At 45.4% G+C, this 19,214-nt stretch overlaps 1 protein-coding gene and 1 long non-coding RNA gene across 2 annotated transcripts in view; both read right to left on the minus strand.

Moving 5' to 3' along the window:
- LOC138423877 (myeloid-associated differentiation marker-like) overlaps positions 1-19,214 on the minus strand; it is a 60,076-nt gene that overhangs the window by 12,579 nt on the left and 28,283 nt on the right. The window lies entirely within an intron of this gene.
- LOC138423884 (uncharacterized) lies at positions 1,126-11,675 on the minus strand. The gene is made up of 4 exons (XR_011250496.1): positions 11,564-11,675; positions 10,799-11,316; positions 8,135-8,199; positions 1,126-1,822 (listed from the first exon to the last, which is right to left on the minus strand). It is a non-coding gene; the product is annotated as an uncharacterized lncRNA (long non-coding RNA).

The following is a 19,214-nucleotide window of genomic DNA, read 5'->3' on the forward strand; positions in this document are numbered from 1 at the left end:
CATGCATGGGAGAAGGAAATGGCAACCCACTCCAGTGTTCTTGCCTGGAGAATCCCAGGGATGGGGGAACCTGGTGGGCTGCCATCCATGGGGTCGCACAGAGTTGGACACGACTGAAGCGACTCAGCAGCAGCAGCAGCAGCAGCTCTATCCACACAGGCTGATCAGTTTCCCAATTAAGAGGTATGGGTGTGGGTGGAGGAAGATTAATATGAGCAGTGGACACTAATGAAAAGGGGGCGGTTTGAAATCTTGAGTAGTCAAAGGATAAATCTTTCTTGTTGATTTGTGTCCAGTCCCAATCCTGGTATATAACCCTGACTGAACATAATTCAGCGACTGGCCTCGCTATATTGATTTGGAGGGATATGTATGTCAGCATGTCATTGTTCCAAGAGATCACGACCCCGTAGATTGACAGGTATATCAGCAACATAAAGTTGGATAGTGGCTAGTTGTTTATTAGGCCCTGAACAAGACGATACCACAGTGCTCTGCTTTAGTCCTTGTGCCTGTCCCGGACCTACAATAGATATTGGAGCAGGCCTGGTCAGCGACACTTTAGGCCGATGTTGAGAGCTGATGATAGAAACATCGGCTCCAGTATCTATTAAACCTTGAAAGTTTTTGCCACTTATATTGACTTGTTAGGTAGGTCTGGATTCTAAAATTTTTTCAGTGAGAAAAATACCAGCCTTTCCTGTGCTTCCAAATCCCCTAGAGCCCTGCTTTTTGTCCGAATGTCCTATACCCACATAAGGTAGAATTAAACGCTGAGCAATTCTATCCCCTTTGGAAACCTCCCAGGGAAGAGCAATAGAGGCCATAACCTCCAATTCTCCTTCATAATCACTGGCTATAACTCCGGTATGAATTTGAACTCCCCGGGAAGTCAGCCCTGATCTTCCTAACAATAATTCAACTGTGCCCTGTGGAAGGGGTCCCAATATTCCTGTTGAAATAACAGTTGGTGTCTCTCCAGGAGTAACAATAGTATCCTGACTACTACTTATATCAAGGGTTGTGTTTCCTTGGGTTGCTGGGGATAATTCCATGACACGGCATGGTAATTCTTGTCATGGTCTAGGTGCGGGTGGGAAAAGAATTTCCAGACATAAGACAGAATGAGAGAGAAATAAAGTTTATTAGAGTGGGAGACACTGTTAGAACAGCGGGCCAGCTCAAGGGAGAACCAACATTGAAGAGGGGTCTTTAGTCCACTTTTATACCTAGGGTACAAGTAGTGGGATAGGGGTCTTGTGGGTCATTTGCTGATTGGATGAGACATGTATACTGGGTGGAGGGAAGAGTAAGGCAAATACCTTCTCCCCATAGGGTAAGAGGGGAGACAGGTTATATTGCTCAGGAGGACTTGAAATCCATTAATAGTTACAAGAAGGGGGAGGGAAGGATGACAAGGGTCTGGTTTTTCCTTTCCTGCATTGCAACCTCCTTGGTTTTATCTGCTCGTTTGTCCTTGGGTCACCATATCCCTCCCTCTCTTTATTTTTAGGGCTAATTCTTTGGCCTCTTTTGATACCCTGCTCATGTCTGACTGTCTACCTATTTCCCTTCTCAGGCACTTGGGAACCCAGTCTCCGGGGGAAAGGGGCGATGACCAGTCTGGCTTCTTCAGGCTGTACAGGGGCGTCGTGGGGCTCTGGGTTCCCTTTGCCTGCTCTCTGTCAGGGTGCATTTACAGAGGGAGATGAGAGTCCATGGAACGACAAGGTGACTTGTTTCAGCATTGTCTAGGTGTTGGTCAGGGAATATTCTTGTCATCCTACCACTTGGAGATTTGTTGTATTCTGGAAGAAACAAACTTAACAAGAAAGTTAAAGGTATGTGGCCCAAAGATTAATAGAAGTAGAAAAGCTGCTCAGGGGCTACCAGGGGAACCAGGACCAGACACTGATTTATGATGTTAGTGTTTCTCTAGGTATGAGAAGATGCAAGAATTTGGGCCCATAAAATCTTTACCTGAAAACATCTGACTATCTGAAGGCCATTTCTTCTGGGTTTTCCCCAAAGCACAGAGTGCCTTATTTCTGATCTCCACCCTGAACTCCTTTCAGGGGGTGTTGAAGGTCAGCAGCTTGCAGTGGTCATGATGTAATCTTTGTAGAAGCAGCTGGCAAGTACCAACTTCCAGTCAGCTGGGCCCCTTCATAGCCACATATTTGACCATGTTTGGGGGGCATTTCATGGCCATTGTGTCCCACGGTGCTGGGAAGGCTCATTCCCAGGTCTAGGGAAGATTCCACTGATAGGCCACTCCAGGTGCTGTTATTGGACCAGGCCTTGCAAGTAGCAAAAGTCTCTGGACCACTGTCTTACTAGCCTCTTGGTCCAGGAAAATATTCCCTCTTGTTGCTTCTTCCCATATCTAGAGTTACATTATTACAATCATTGATCTCACGTGGAACTACATATCAGCATTATATCACAGGCTCAGTCACACATTTGTTAGCAAAAGAAATAATCTTCTGAAAAAAGTGACATAGAAAATAATATAGCTATAGCTAGCAGTTATTAGTAAAGTCATAAGCAAGAATTATAAGTCAAAAACTTTCATTAGGTAGAGCATGGTATACCCCAGGTCATCTGACTTCAGTTGTTAAATGACTATAGCCTGGTGTTAATATCCTGATTGTACATTATGGAGCATCTGATCTTTATCTGAAGATTGGTTACTGAGATAAGCCTTAGAAACAAACTTAGAGTGTCCTTTTCAATAACTTAATTAAATCTTTTAGCAATATAACATAACAAGGAACTATCTCAGAAGTGAGTCTTAGTAAACACTAGACCTTAATTAACAAAACTAGAAACTTAGTTTAACAATTTATAAAACTTAATATTCAGTGATTTTTTTCATTATGGAGGCATTAACCCTGTAACCAGGGAAGGCTTTAACCCATCAAATAAAAATAAGGTTTGTCAGGAACCTGGGAAAAGCCAAGCGGCCGTCTTGGATTTCCATAGCCCTGACTCTTTGATTTTCAGCTATTATTCACCCATTTTTAGGAGTAGACTGTTGCCATGTTTTAAGGACATTAGGATAGCACAAGTCTAACAGTGAGGGGTTATTTTTTATAGAAGCAGAATGAGCTTTTACATGTACCATAATCTTAAATAACACTTATTTACTTTACCAAAGTAACAAAAGATTTTAAAAACAAATATAAATCACTTAAGGGCAAAGAAATTCATAATCTGTTAATGAAAGATTCATTCTAAGAAAACTTTGTTCTCTTAACATAGAGAGTAGACTAAATTCCAGTCTGTTACCAATTTATCAGATAGCAAGCAAACAAAACTTATCAGTTAATCTAAGAAAAGTCTTTTCCATACACCTTGAAGAACTAGCAGTATTTTTCTAAAGGTGTGAGAGTGAAACCATACAAGGCATGTTTAAAATCTAATTAAACTGTAAATGACAAAGTAGCCTGGTCATTGCTGTGACTTGTAACACTTTATCATGATAACTAGAATTATAACCGACAACATTTTACCAGGACATATCAGATTTTCATGAATTTCACATAATTTCTAGGATATCTATATAAGTAACATCAACCATACAATTTAACCTGAGAAGATTCAACACTTCTCCAATAATATTTTCCCATGCAATTTGACATGTCAAATGAACTCAGGTAGTTTAATAGCTCTTTGGGATGTCTCAGGGGCCCTCTGAAGCATCCCAAAGTCAGCTAGAAGTCAAGCTATTTAGGCAGCTTTGTCAACAAATAGCAGAAGGGTTTATAACAATCAGATAGAATCGTAAATATCATTGTGAAATAATATATTCACTTAGCCAAAGTAACAAAGATTTCAAAGGTAAACATAGAACAGATCACTTCAGAGGTAAAGAAACTTAAAATCCATTATCAAAGGCAGTTCAACATCTCAATAAAACTTTTATTTATACACAAAACTCTTCCCTTGGGGTCCACTTTCCATAAAGCCTTCTTCTCGCTCTCATTGGTTCTCTCGCCCTGGAACAGCCAACTGTAAGTCAGACCTACCTCCTTCCCCTTCATAAAATGTAACTTCACTCCTCACACCTTCTCTACTGAACATGCACATCCTACTTTCCTTAAGCAACCAAGAATTGGCCTTTATATTAGCATTCTATAGATTGGTGAACATAAATGCCAGTGATAACTTCTCAAAAAAATTCTAGCAAACATCTCAGGATGGCATCAAACATTATTTATTAATAGTCCAAAATCTTTAGTTTCTCTGTAAGTTAGTATTCAGTAACGAATGTTTCAGAACCTTATTTTGTTTGGAAATGACCTAGCTATTCAGTAAACTTCTGTTACTTAGTTTAGCACAACCCTAGAAATTCAGGTTACCAAAATCTAAAGAAACTGTTTTAGACAGACATTTTTAATCTTAATAGAGTTTATCTTAAAGCTCATATCTCATTTACATTTTTTTTGAAGTTTTTTCACTCTAGGTACCTTCCTTGCCGACAAACCTGTGACAGATATAACAATATAACAATATTTAACTTATAATAAACCTAGGTACAATGAAAATATGCTTAATCTTAATGACTCTTAGACATGTCTATATTAGATTAGCAAACAAACATTAATATTAGATATTTAATATTGAATATTTCCCAGTTCACGTGAATCTGAAATTCAGTTAGGTTAATTTCTCTTGTATTTAGAATTGTCTCATTTGTAAGCGCTTACTTTTCTTTAGGCCAATTAAATTAGAACTCACAACTTCAGCAATATTATTTTTAAAAAAAACCGAAAGACACACATTGAGACATACATAAACCCAGACAGACAGACAGAGATCTCATAGTTTTCTGCCTGAGATTTAAAATGTCTCTTTGAACCACCCTCCCCCAGCTTTTTTTTTTTTTTTGCTTGAAATTTTAATTTGCCCAAGACTGATGTCTCAGGCAAAGTGGGCTGTGTATTTCAGGGACATAGAAAGAGTTAACTTCAAGCTTTTCCCTAGGCAGACTTTTATTTATTTATTTATTTTAGGGATGAATAAATTTTATTTTTTATTTATTTTTTTAATTTAAATTTATTTTAATTGGAGGCTAATTACTTTACAATATTGTATTGTTTTTGCCATACATCAACATGAATCCACTACAGGTGTACACGTGTTCCCCATCCTGGACCTCGATCCCACCTCCCTCCCCACACCATCCCTCTGGGTCATCCCAGTGCACCAGCCCCAAGCATCCTGTATCATGCATCAAACCTGGACTGGCGATTCGTTTCACATATGATATTATACATGTTTCAATGTCATTTTCCCAAATCATCCCACCCTTGCCCTCTCCCACAGAGTCCAAAAGACTATTCTATACATCTGTGTCTCTTTTGCTGTCTCGCATGCAGGGTTATGGTTACCATCTTTCTGAAGTCCATATATGTATACGCTAGTAAAGTAATGCTCAAAATTCTCCAAGCCAGGTTTCAGCAATATGTGAACCGTGAACTTCCAGATATTCAAGCTGGTTTTATAAAAGGCAGAGGAACCAGAGATCAAATTGCCAACATCTGCTGGATCATGGAAAAAGCAAGAGAGTTCCAGAAAAACATCTATTTCTGCTTTATTGACTATGCCAAAGCCTTTGACTGCGTGGATCACAATAAACTGTGGAAAATTCTGAAAGAGATGGTAATACCAGACCACCTGACCTGTCTCTTGAGAAACCTATATGCAGGTCAGGAAGCAACAGTTAGAACTGGACATGGAACAACAGACTGGTTCCAAATAGGGAAAGAAGTAGTGTCAAGGCTGTATATTGTCACCCTGCTTATTTAACTTCTATGCAGAGTACATCATGAGAAACGCTGGGCTGGAAGAAGCACAAGCTGGAATCAAGATTGCCGGAAGAAATATCAATAACCTCAGACATGCAGATGACACCACCCTGATGGCAGAAAGTGAAGAGGAACTAAAAAGCCTCTTGATGTAAGAGGACAGCGAAAAAAATTGGCTTAAAGCTCAACATTCAGAAAACGAAGATCATGGCATCCGGTCCCATCACTTCATGGGAAATAGATGGGGAAACAGTGGAAACAGTGTCAGAATTTATTTTGGGGGGCTTCAAAATCACTGCAGATGGTGACTACAGCCATGAAATTAAAAGACGCTTACTCCTTGGAAGAAAAGTTATGACCAACCTAGATAGCATGTTGGAAAGCAGAGACATTACTTTGCCAACTAAGGTCCGTCTAGTCAAGGTTATGGTTTTTCCAGTGGTCATGTATGGATGTGAGAGTTGGACTGTGAAGAAAGCTGAGCGCCAAAGAATTGATGCTTTTGAACAGTGGTGTTGGAGAAGACTCTTGAGAGTCCCTTGGACTGCAAGGAGATCCAACCAGTCCATTCTGAAGGAGATCAACCCTGGGGTTTCTTTGGAAGGAACGATGCTAAAGCTGAAACTCCAGTACTTTGGCCACCTCATGCGAAGAGTTGACTCATTGGAAAAGACTCTGATGCTGGGAGGGATTGGGGGCAGGAGGAGAAGGGGATGACAGAGGATGAGATGGCTGGATGGCATCACTGACTTGATGGACGTGAGTCTGAGTGAACTCTGGGAGTTGGTGATGGACAGGGAGGCCTGGCATGCTGCGATTCATGGGGTCGCAAAGAGTCAGACACGAGTTAGCAACTGAACTGAACTGAACTGTATTGGTGTTTTTCTTTCTGGCTTACTTCACTCTGTATAATAGGCTCCAGTTTCATCCACCTCATTAGAACTGGTTCAAATGTATTCTTTGTAATGGCTGAGTAATACTCCATTGTGTATATGTACCACAGCTGTCTTATCCATTCATCTGCTGATGGACATCTAGGTTGCTTCCTTGTCCTGGCTATTATAAATAGTGCTGTGATGAACATTGGGGTACACGTGTCTCTTTCAATTCTGGTTTCCTCAGTGTGTATGCCCAGCAGTGGGATTGCTGGGTCGTATGGCAGTTCTATTTCCAGTTTGTTAAGGAATCTCCACACTGTTCTCCATAGTGGCTGTACTAGTTTGCATTCCCACCAGCAGTGTAAGAGGGTTCCCTAACAAGCTAGTTGTTTCCAATTGCACATGCAAAAAGAACCAGTTTTGCAGTTTCCAAGAAAAAAAAAATTTCATTTTAACCAGTTTTATCTGGAGTCTAAAGGATATCATGGCCATCCTGTGTCAAAAAGTCATCTTTCCTTTCTGTAGTCATAGTTTTACACCTAAATTATAGACCAAATATGCTCAAATTGACTCTGATATCAGGGACAGATCAATTGATAAAATTCTTGGATTGTCCCTCTGGTGGAAGTGAGGTCTTTGTCCATCAGAAGAATCTGAAGGTTTAAGGAAATTTGCAGAAGTGGGGGAATCTTGATCCTTCCCCACCCTGAGAAACAGGAGTAGTTAGAAGGGAACTCTTTAGGATGTTTAGGAGTGGGGGGAACTTGGTTCTCTCCCCACCTGAGAGATAAGCATAGAGGAGAGTTTTGATCCTTCAGGCTTTTGAATATAGGAGAAAGACCTGGACCAAAGGGAACCCCAGAATTCTTTCCTAGAGATCATGTGGATATGAAAGGTCAAGTAGGGGTTGTCTAGGAAATCTGATGGAGAGAGACAGAGGGGGACAAGAGATAGGGAGGCAACAGAAAGACACACGCGGCATGAGTCCCTCAAATCCATATTCTAACTGAGGGCCATGAAGGACTGAACATAAGGAAATTCTGGGTCCTTTCCCTGCTTTTGGCAAAAGCTAGTGTGCCATTCAGAGGCCATTTTTGGGGGGCCCCCCAGTTTGTATTGGGGCCAGGCCTTTTGCAGGGTCAAAATTTTCCAGTTTCTGAGAACATAGCCAAGGGGTGAGTCTGAGAGAGGCTCCCAAGACATACCAGAACCCATCCTTAGCCTCCATGCCATAGAACGGGGGTACTGAGAGTCACCAATGGCAAAAAGTCGTCCCTTTTTGTCTCAGTGATGTCTCCGTGCAACTATTGGCACAAAAATAGCCAACCATCCCAACAGTCACATACAACAGTGAGAGGTGACCTCTGAGAACTATGCAGCTAAGGCACCATGTGACCTGGGCAGAGAAAGACAGAGATCCCTGGGATCAGCTGGGTGACTCACCATTGGGCGATTCCCTGAAACATGGAAGGCACTCTTGGGATGGCTCAGCGGCAACACCGAGGCTCCTGTAAATCAATCCGGACCGAAAGGGAAAGAAGTGAAAGTGACAGGGGAGAAGGCTGAGGAATCTGCCTTACAATGCTATGGGGGAGGCGGTGGCCAGGGGCAATGGTCTGTCTCTGTTTTGCTTCAACCACTATGTGCCTGACACGGTGCATGGAAGTTGTCTTGCTGGGGGTGGATGCCGTTGTGGCCTGATCCGTTCCGCATCCCCCTTAGTGGGCCAGCTCACGGGAGTCTTCATGTGGCAGGGACCCTAATGGCTTTTAAGTGCCTGAGCCATGCCCACACAACATTGGTTGGCCTAGTCCTCAGTTGGAAAGAAGACAAAGGAGAGACCCTCACCCATTCGGGTGGCAGCTACTGGGGCTCAGGGAGCTGTGGGCCTTTGGAACACACGAGAGGGTAACCCTAGCCAGAGTTCCTCAGTTGCTTCCATAGCACCTGCCTGTTCACAGAGGGTCCCTATGAGAAAGGAGAAGTGAGGATGTGGGGAAGAGACCCCAAGTCCCCATATAGGCCACAAAAATGTCATGGTCTAGGTGCGAGTTGGAAAAGAATTTCCAGACATAAGACAGAATGAGAGGGAAATAAAGTTTATTAGAATGGGAGACACTGTTAGAACAGTGGGCCAGCTCAAGGGAGAACTAACATTGAACAGGGGTCTTTAGTCCACTTTTTACCCAGGGTACAGGGGTGGAATAGGGGTCTTGTGGGTCATTTGCTGATTGGATGAGGCATATATATTGGGTGGAGGGAAGAGTAAGGCAAATACCTTCTTCCTATGGGGTAGGAGGGGAGACAGGTTATACTGCTCAGGAGGACTTGAAATCCATTAATAGTTACAAGAAGGGGGAGGGAAGGATGACAAGGGTCTGGTTTTTCCATTCCTGCATTGCAAGACCCTCCTTGGTTTCATCTGCTCTTTTGTCCTTGGGTCACCACGATTCTGACTGTTCTTGTTGCTGGCAGGAGTAGTTGGGGAAGACATCTGTGGAGGCTGAACTGGACAGGCTCCCTTTTTCGATGGGGCTGGGAACTTGCCCTGGGAGCCATTTCCCCAAAGGGGGGTGCCATCCTTATGAAATTTAGAACGACATTGATTTGCCCAGTGATTTCCTTTTTTACATTTTGGGCAGAGGCTGGGGACATTCCCCTTTTGTGAATTTCCTTTTTGAAAGTTCCCTTTTTTGAACTTACATTCAACCCTAGTATGTCCGGGTTTTCCACAATTAAAACAAGTGCTGGGGAATTTAGGAAGTTGTAATCTAGCCATAGCTTGAGCTAATAAATCCGCTTTAAAGGATTCGGTTCCCACTCCCTGGCATAGCTTAACATAATCATTTAAACTAGCTTTTCCTTTGAAAGGGTTCATTACTTTTTTGCAATCAGTGTTAGCATTATCGTAAGCCAACAATTGTAATAAGACGTCTGCTGCCTCGGCATCTGTGACTTGCTGGTAGATTGCCTCTTGTAATCGGGCAATAAATTCAGTATAGGGCTCCTTAGGCCCCTGGACAACTTTTTGAAAGGAAACAGAGGTCTGGCTTTTTGGCTCTATTTTCTCCCAGGCCCTCAAGCAACACCTTCGCAATTGTTTTATGGCTTGATCGCTCATACGTATTTGATCTTGCACTCTCCCCCATGGACCTATCCCCATAAGTTGTTCCAAAGAAATAGGGATATTATGAGTCTGATTATGTGCAGCCAGAGTCTCAGCATGATCCTGCCACCAAGTTCTGAACTGACGAAACTCGCCTGGGGTCAGGACTGTTTTTGCTAATGCCAACCAATCTGCTGGAATGAGGCAACTGCCCTCTGCTACACTCTGAACTATTTCTACCGTGAATGGGGAATTTACACCGTAATTTTGTATTGCTTGTTTTAATTCCTTTAGGATTTTAAAAGGAAAAGGCTCACGAACAGCCTCATAGACTCCATTAGGGTTCTTAGGATCGACACCAAGAGCTACACTCTCATGAATAGTCATAGGAAAGGTAGTACAAAAAGCCTCTAAATCTCCTTCCCATTGTGCTTGTAAAATTCCTTTCTGTATGGATGAAAGGTGAGGAGTGGGCATAGACTCTTGACTGAAAATGTTTCCTGCAAAAGCAGGTGGTAGGGATGGAGAACAATGGGAAGGAGATGGAGAAAAAAATCCATCACCCTCCTTGGGAGCTGAGGGAGCAGGTTTTGCAGATGGCTTGCCCTTTTCCTCTGGCTTCACATACTCTGGACTTTGAGGCTTTTCAGAAGAGTCATCATCACTTTCATCAAAAGAATCAGAAGTCGGTAAAAGTTCCAGTACTGACTTAATTAATGCCCACGTACTCCAAATAGAAACAGGGAGCGGAGTTCCTTTTGCATATTCTTTCTTCAACTCAGTGCCAACCTTTTCCCAGGCTTTTAAAACTAAGGTCCCTATTGATGGGAACCAGCAGCAGTATTTATCCACTGCTTGTAACAATTCTAATAATTGCCCTTCACTAATAGAAACTCCTCCCGCTTTCAAGAGCTGTCTTAATAAACAAATATATGGGCAATAGTGTTCTGCACTCTCAACATTTCCCATTTTAACCCTGATTAAATGCCTGAAAGACTTACCAGTGGAGACTTTCAGAGGCCTCTCACTCGTCCCAGGTTCTGCATCCCTGTAGTTTCACTTGCACTCATAGAGGTCTTTTGCTTCAGCCCCACGTTGGGTGCCAGTTGTTACCTAAACAGTCCGGGAGCGAGCCACGAGAATGAAGACAGAACACAAAATCTGGTGCAATGGGTCAGGGGACCTGCAGCCTCTGTCGGACTGAGGTGCAGAGTCCACTCTGAGTCCAGCTTTTATTCCAAATTGCACACTACAAGACTTTCTTTGATCTTGTCTTTCTCAAGACACATGCTGTTTTAAGCACGTACTCCTAAATGTCATGGACTACACTGACATAGTCCAGGTCTCCTTGTTTTCACCCCAGGCCTTTCCCTTCCGGGCCAGTCTCGGGAACAGTCAGCAAGTGCGTAGGCAGTGTTCGTGCTTGGCGCTGACCCAGTGTTCCAAGGTCCATGCTTTCATGATCCCAGTCATACTCCCTTCTGCGTCTGGCCTTGGGGTTGGTGACAAGGCTTTTATTCTAAGAAAAACATGAAAGATAATCATTAACATAGCTTCTTAACACATGCTGTTTTTCCAGCTTCTATTTCTGTGGAATTTCTCAAGGCTGGGTAAGTACATTATTCGGAATCCCAGTACGGCTCCCTCTCGCCCTCCTTTCACCCTTCCTCACTCTCCTTTCTGTTTCCTTCCCTCCTTCTGCCCTGTCTCCTTCTGGTTTTTGTGGCTTACCACACCCTGTTTTGCCTCTTTCTCTTGCTTCTCACATCTTTCCTTCATTTTCTGCTTTTTGCCCCTTTTCTGGTCATCCTTGGTTTTCTCGTCTCCTGTGTCCAGACCACCTCTCCCCATTTTCCTTCTTCTGATCCATCAGGACCTGAGACTCCTTCCTTCTCTGCCCACTGCCCGCCCCCCCCCCCCCCCCCCGCCTCCTAAGGTGCTGACTCCACAGCACACAGCCCTCTGTGCAGCTGTTCACACCCTGGGCCTCTGGTGGGGCCTCCTCATTGCCAAAGCGTATCTGTCCCCCTGGCAGTGCCTTAGTTGGTGTGTGTTTCTGGCTTTGAGGGTGGGGTGGATATATAGGGATTGGGGCCTGTCTCAGAGGAGAGGGATGTACTGTGTGTCTCCTCTTTAAGTTAAAACGAAATCTCTGGAGATCAATAACTTCCAGTGGGTGAGAGTCTTGAAGCAGAGACCCTGAGTCTCTGGGCCCTACCTGGTGCTCAGCCCCACCTAAGATTGGCTCCAGAATTTTGGCAGGCTCATTAAACACTGGCTGCCTAGAGGGCATCTTAGAGGAAGCTGGAGGCGAATGCCTTCCATCCCAATACTCTCTGGGGAATCAAAAAAAAGGAGCCAGTAGAGAACCCCAAGGTCTTGAAGACACCCGTCGGCAGTGTTGGTGAGGGGCAGTGATGTAGCCCTCCTGTCTCAGTGATGGAAACATCATGTCCTGCCTCTGCAGGGAGAAGAGCATGGCCACTACAGCCTTAAAGGCGATGCTAGCCTGGAGTTTTTTTCTTTTCTCCTGTTCAAGGGGTCAAAAATTGCTGGGTGACCGTTTTTAAAGGGGAAGTCTCTTTCAAATTTTCCTGGGCAGGTGGTTTAGGGGGTGAAGTTTGCTGCTTCCGTTGTCGTAGGAATTGCAGCGCCTGGCTGTGAGGCGACACACGTGTGTTTCTGTGTGCCAGGTGCTTTCTGCTTCTGCTTCCTGTTTCTCTGAGCCTCAAGCATAATACGATCTATATCAGTGTATATTATTTTTTAAAAATTTCTGAAGCTTCCGGGTCCCATCAGCCCCTTCAGTTAATCACAGAGAAAAACCTTGTCCCTTCTCCCATATTGATAATGTCCTTTGTAATCTCAATAGAAAGATGGAAGGAAGAAAAAAACTGCAAGACAAATTCACATATACTGATGCCCCAAATTTGCTCACAGCAGAGACAGAGGAGGTCAGAAGGGTCCTACCCAATTTTCACCCTCACCCAAACCTAGGTTTACCACTGCCACTGATTCCCCACCCACACCTGGACCACAGCCAGGGGTTGTGGCTCAGCCTGTGACTTAAAAGGTTGGACCCCACCAAGTGCCAATATCCTGTCCCCCTAACTCTTAAAGGGGCCATGGCAGCACCCGGATGCCTCTCTTTAAAGGTATAGGCCTGTGTGCACACTCAGTGGGTGTTTCTGTGTGTGTTTGTATGTGTGTCTGAGTATATGTGCCCACTGCTCCCCTGCACTGAGATGGGCAGCCCTTTACAGTAACTGATGGCTATGAAGGCCCCACAAGTCTCTCATGAACAGAGCAGTCTGGTGGGCTACAGTTCTTGCAGTTGCAAAGAGCTGGACATGACTTAGTGACTAAACAACAGCAACAATTATGGATATGTGAAAAAGCAACAGGAGGGAACCATTTCCTCAGGACTTGGGCCCAGACCACTTCTTCTCTGGGAGCCCTTTCAGCCTCATAAACAGTCAGATGACTTTAAGACTCCACTTGGTCAACAAATACTATTGTGCACCAAGTGAGTGTGTGCCAGGCGCTGATCTAGGCACTGGACAGAGAGCAGAGAACAGAACCAAGAGTTCTGTCCTCATGGAGCTTGCACTCTAGTACAGGAGACGTGTACACCAATATATAACACCAAGTCAGTGAGTGATAAATGCCACATAAAAGGAACACAGGTGAGAAGAGTTATTGGAGTGCCTATGCGGGGGTGGGGGGGGGCAAGGCTGCTAGTTTAGGTAGGTGGGCCGGGTAGATATTTAAGAAGATACTGAATGAAGTGAATAGGCTGTATAATGACAACTCCCCAATTCCTGCCTCCAGAGCTGATCTCTCTTGGGATCCACAGTCACAGCGAACCACCTCCTGATCTCTGCTTCTGGATGTCTCAGGACACATCATACTCAACATGTCCAGTCCCATCTCTTCAATCCCCCAGCCCCAACATACACTGATCCTTCCTCATCTTTCCCATCTCAGTCAAGGCACCACCTTCACAGATGCTCTTCATAAAATACTTGTGAATCCACACACTCGTCTTCATCTCTAGAGCCACCTGAGGGGATCCATCCAGCCCCTCACCTGCACTCCTGCCATAAGCTTCTAGTTGCTTTCTCTATTTCCATCCTTTCCCTCAAAGTCTGATTAGGAGTAAAGTCAAAGTAAGATACTTTGAAGGCTTCTGTTTGCTCCCTTAGGATGGAACACAGATTCCAAAACATCACCTCCAAAGCCATGCAAGTTCAGACCCCTTTCTACCTCTCCAACCTCCACACCTCCCTCCCTCCAACCACTGACAACTGCTTCCAATTCCTCTTTGTCATCTGAGGGCCTTTCACCTTACATGGCTACACACCACCCAAACCTGAACTGAGATGAGAACTCAGCCTGGCACACAGTAGTCAGTCAGGTGCCCAGTCAATACCACTCTGAGCCTCAGTTTGCTCATCCAGAAAATGGAGATAATAGCTCCTGCTTTTAGTCATAAAGGCTGTTAACTGCACCTTGAAGAGAATATCTCTGGCCACTTAAGCAGAGATTAACTGTACTAGAAGGATGCAGGATAGCTTGGAGAATCATTAGGGAGGGACCAGCCTGACTACAGGCTGAGACCAGGAGGAGGGGTGCTGGGCAGCCAGGTCACAGCCAAGGGCAGCTGGTCTAGACACCATGGTCACTGGGAGCACACACTAGATGCTGCTGCAGGCCCCGCAGAAGGAATGCTGATCTCCTTGTTTCTGTGTATCACCTGTTCTTGTGTGTCCAGGCCCCACTTATGAGGCAAGTCAAATATTTATCTGGCCTTTTAAGATTCTTATCGAGGGTGAGGCCCAGTCTCACGCCAGGATGCACACAATGAGTTTGTTCTCAAATATGGCAGGAAGTTCACATTCTCAGTGGTTCCCCTCCATGGCAACATCCATCAAACAAGGCCAAGTGTTGTTAGGAGTATTAAATGAGACAAAATATGACTCAGCGATTCTCAAAAATTTCCCCAAATGGCAGAAGGATGGAATGTCTCCCAGTCAGGAGGTTCATCCTGGAGCCTGAGCTATAAGCTTATGTTATATTCATTTAACAAACCCTTGCCATGTGCCAATGGGGTAGTTATGGACATAAAAGTTATAAGAGGTATAGCATTTACTGCATATCAGGTACTGCTTTAAATTCATTTGTTCTTTCCAGCAGCCCATGAACTTTGTACTCACTGTCTCCATTTTCACAGGTACAGAGAGCTTGACTGGCCAAGATCATACACTGAGTAAGAGGCCAAGCTGGAATTTGAACCCAGGCACTTGAGTTCAGGATATTAATTTCTGATTGGCATTGACTTTGTACCTTATATACAAGAAAGATAGAGTAGTCAACATTTTCTCATCAGTAACAGACTGACTGGGTGACTTACTACCTCTATATCATTTCATCATAAGGGATATTATTAGTATTATCCCCATTTAAAAGATGATGAAACTGAAGCTCAGAGTGTATATTATATCATTTGCTCAAGGTCACAGAGTAACTTCCTGACAGTGTCAGGATTTGAGTAAAAGTCTGTCTGCCTGCAAAGCTCAGCAGGTAATAGAACCTCAGGAAATGCTGAGTCCCTTCCCTCTACTCTCGGGTCCAAGAATCATCTTCTGGCTTCTGTCTGTCCTGCTCTGATCACAGTGCCCCACTCAGAGGTCCTGCAGCACTGCCATCTCAGCCAGACCAGTTCCTGTTGACTAGCCAGCCAGAACATGCCAGAGAGTGTGGAGACCTTATATAGGCACTGATGAGAGCCTCACTGCCTTCTCCTCAGCTCACATGACTCCCTACAGGCACCTTCAGGCAGGAGCCAGCCACACAGACAAGGGCTGCATGGATTGGCAGCCAGCACTGCCACCCCCAACCAGGGTGGACAGCCAGGTGCCTGAGGCTGCAGGAGAGAAGGATCCCTCTTCTCTCCACTCAAAGCTGGACTGAGGAAATCATCTTCATGATTTTCCATGAAAAGCCAGAGAACGGGAACAGCTGTGCCCCTGTCTGTGTTCTGGATGCAGCTCAGGACAGAGTTTGGCGGGGCATCAGCTGGAGTCACCTTGTGCAGAGGAGGCTCTGGCTGGCTGAGGAGGGAGCCTCTGGCCGCTGCCCCAGGAGACAGGGAGCCCAGACCAGGAAGGAAGCAAGGGAAGGGCCTGAGGCCTGGGCACTGGGCAAATGAGGGATGTTCTCTATCAGCTGTTTGTGCTTAAAGGCTGGGGGAGGCCCTGGTCATGCAGCAGGTGGGCTTGGGGGCCACAGCTCCCCCTCCCCAGATTCCTGGACCCAAGGCGCCTCCCTTCCTTCTGCCTTTGGAGACAGGCCTGTGCGAGCATCTCTCAGCTCCCCCAGCCAGTCTGCTTTGGAGTCAGAACCACATGTGACTGTCACCAGGATGTGGCCCCTGATCTACCTCGCTCTTGCTCTAGGCTTCCTAGGAGCCAAATCATCAGGACCATCTGTCTTACTAGTCCCTCAGGCTCTGGAAAGGGCTCCCTCCTGTTGCTTCTTCCCCAGTCGAGTCACACTGTTACAGTCATGGTTGTTCTTCTTGTATATGAGGTCAAGTGTTTCAGTTAACTGGTTAGTATCATTTTTGTCAGAGGCTCAGGGACACACTTGTTAATATAAGAAACGATGCTCTTGCAAAATGGGAGAATACAAGTAATATACCTAATGACATTAATAAAGTCATAGGTAGGCAGTATCATATAAAGATACAAGGCTGAAGTTAGAGGAATAAAAATTGATCTTTATGGGGGTTCAGGTATTTCTGCCCTTAGGAGGACTGGTTAACACATACCGCAGATGCACACTGCACACTAGAGGGGAGGCAGGAGGTCAAAACAGGCAGAGAAAGCTCTTAAAACGCTTCTGGTCTTGCCTGAAAATAGTAATTTTATTTCATTGCTTCTTAAGATTTATCTGCCATAAGGACTACCTCCTGGAGCCCTCCCCATCCACCCCACCCGCCCCTGGGTGAAGATCACATGCTTCATTCCAGAATAGGAGTGAGGGGCAGCCATGGGGGTCCTTCCCCTCCCTTCCCCCGCAGCTCTGTTTGCCTGGCCCCTCTGGCCCTGGTGACACCAGGATGCTGGGCTCTGGGGCTTCGTGGCCGAGAGCAGGCGAGGAAGAAAGACTGTGGTGTTTTCCTGGCCACCAGCTCCTGTAAAGTCTGCTGGTCCAAATGCGGGTGTGAGCACAGACATACAGGCACATACACAGGCAAACTCACACACTGGGCATGCATGCAGGGACAGCAGCTTTAAATACAGTCATCTAGGGCGGGGCCCTTTAAGAGCTAAGGGGACAGAAAGTCTAGTGTTGGGGGCACAACTGCTAGTCATCCAGGGCCGGACCATGTCCCTAGGTTCTGGGGAAAGGTGGGAGTAGGGAGACATTGGGAAGGGCTCCCAGAGATGGGGGTTTGGGTGAGAATAAAAATCTGCTCAGTTTTTCTGAGTTCAAAGAAAATTTGGGGCAATTAGACTACGGCTGGTATGTATTTTTTTTCTTTTATATTTGTATTGAGATTTTAAAAAGAACATTATAGATATGGGAGAGAGGACAGGTTTCTATGAACAGCAAGATTTGATGGTATCCAGAAATTCCAGAGAATTTAAAAATATATGTATATTTACACTTATTTAGATGCAGTACACACTCAAGCCATGCAGTTTCTTCAACTATGGCATCAGCAATACCCACCCACCCAGCACCACCCCTCAGTAAAAACTTGAAAAGAAACTTTCTGTATAAACATATAGTCACCCAGTAACTTTTGCCCTTGAGACAATAAAATAGAAAAGAAAACAATCTCAGGCTAACATCAGCTTTAAGGCTGCAGTGGCCATACTCTTCTCTCTGCAGAGGCAGGACCTGCTGTTTTGATCACTGAGGTGGGAGGGCCACATCTCTGCCTCTCACCAACACTACAGAGAGCTGTCTTCAAGACCCTGGGGTTCTTCACCAGCTCTTTTTTTTTATTTCCCAGAAAGTAGTTGGGATGGAAAGAATTCATCCTCGGATTCCTCTAAGAAGCCCTCTAGGTAGCAGGTGTTCAGTGAGCCTCCAAATATTCTGGAGCCAGTTTTAGGTGGAGCTGAGTACCAGGTGGGGTCTAGGGACCCAGGGTCTCTGCTTCAAGACTCCTGCCAGTGAAAATTATAGACCTCCAGAGATTTTAAGTTAAAAGGCAGGTGCACTGAACACTCTTCTCCCATGGAAGATGGGGGCCTGAATCTCTAGCTGCTGCTGCTGCTGCTGCTGCTGCTGCTGCTGCTGCTGCTGCTGCTAAGTCGCGCCAGTCATGTCCGACTCTGTGCGATCCCATAGATGGCAGCCCACCAGGCTCCGCCATCTCTGGGATTCTCCAGGCAAGAACGTTGGAGTAGGTTGCCATTTCTTTCTCCAATGCATGAAAGTGAAAAGTGGAGGTGAAGTTGCTCAGTCATGTCCGACTCTTCGCAACCCCATGGACTGTTGCCCACTAGGCTCCTCCGTCCATGGGATTTTCCAGGCAAAAGTACTGGAGTGGGGTGCCATTGCCTTCTCCAGAATCTCTCTACCCATCCTCATCCCCAGCCCTTCCCCCCACATCTCCAAATAAGACACTGTCAGGGGGACAAACACACTTTGGCAATGAGACGTCTCCAGAGGCCCAGGGTGTGAACAGTTGCACAGAGGGCTGTGTGCTGTGGAGTCAGAACCTTAGGGGGCGGGAGGGGGCAGTGAGCAGAGAAGGAAGGAGTCTCAGGTCCTGATGGATCAGAAGAAGGAAGATGGGGAGAGGTGGTCAGGACACAGGAGATGAGAAAACCAAGGATGACCGGAAAAGGGGCAAAAAGCAGAATATGTAGAAAAGATGAGAATGGAAAAAGAACAAAGCAAAACAGGGCTTGGGCCAACAAAGAAAACAAGACAGAGCAGAAGGAGGGAAGGAAATGGAAAGGGAAGGAGATGAACGGGGAAGGAAGTGAGAAGGGAGAGAAGGAACCAGGAAGAGAACATCCCGAGCTCAGTGAAGAAACTGCAGGTGAGGAGAGAAATCGGGAGCCCCAGGGCCCATCCTTAGTCCCTACAAAAGCCTCCAAGGCCAAGTACAGCAGGTCAGCCAAGTAAATCAGCAGCTTATTGGATGTCAAGATGCCCACAGTCCAACGTTGATCCCAGATGCACACAGAGCAAGTGAGTTTTTTAATCACAGCAGCTCACGCTGCTGGACCACAGGGGCTGCCCGCCCAGCTTTTCTTCAAAGGGGTAGAATGGCCAGAGGAGCAGAGAGCTGGTGTAGAGGAGGATGGAGAGCACAGTCTCCGTCTATAGTAAAGGATGGTCCACAAACATGTATGTTTCATTGTCATCCCTGAGCAAGAGTGGCCATGG

The sequence above is a fragment of the Ovis canadensis genome, chromosome 18 (assembly GCF_042477335.2).
Source record: "Ovis canadensis isolate MfBH-ARS-UI-01 breed Bighorn chromosome 18, ARS-UI_OviCan_v2, whole genome shotgun sequence".
NCBI lineage: Eukaryota > Metazoa > Chordata > Mammalia > Artiodactyla > Bovidae > Ovis > Ovis canadensis.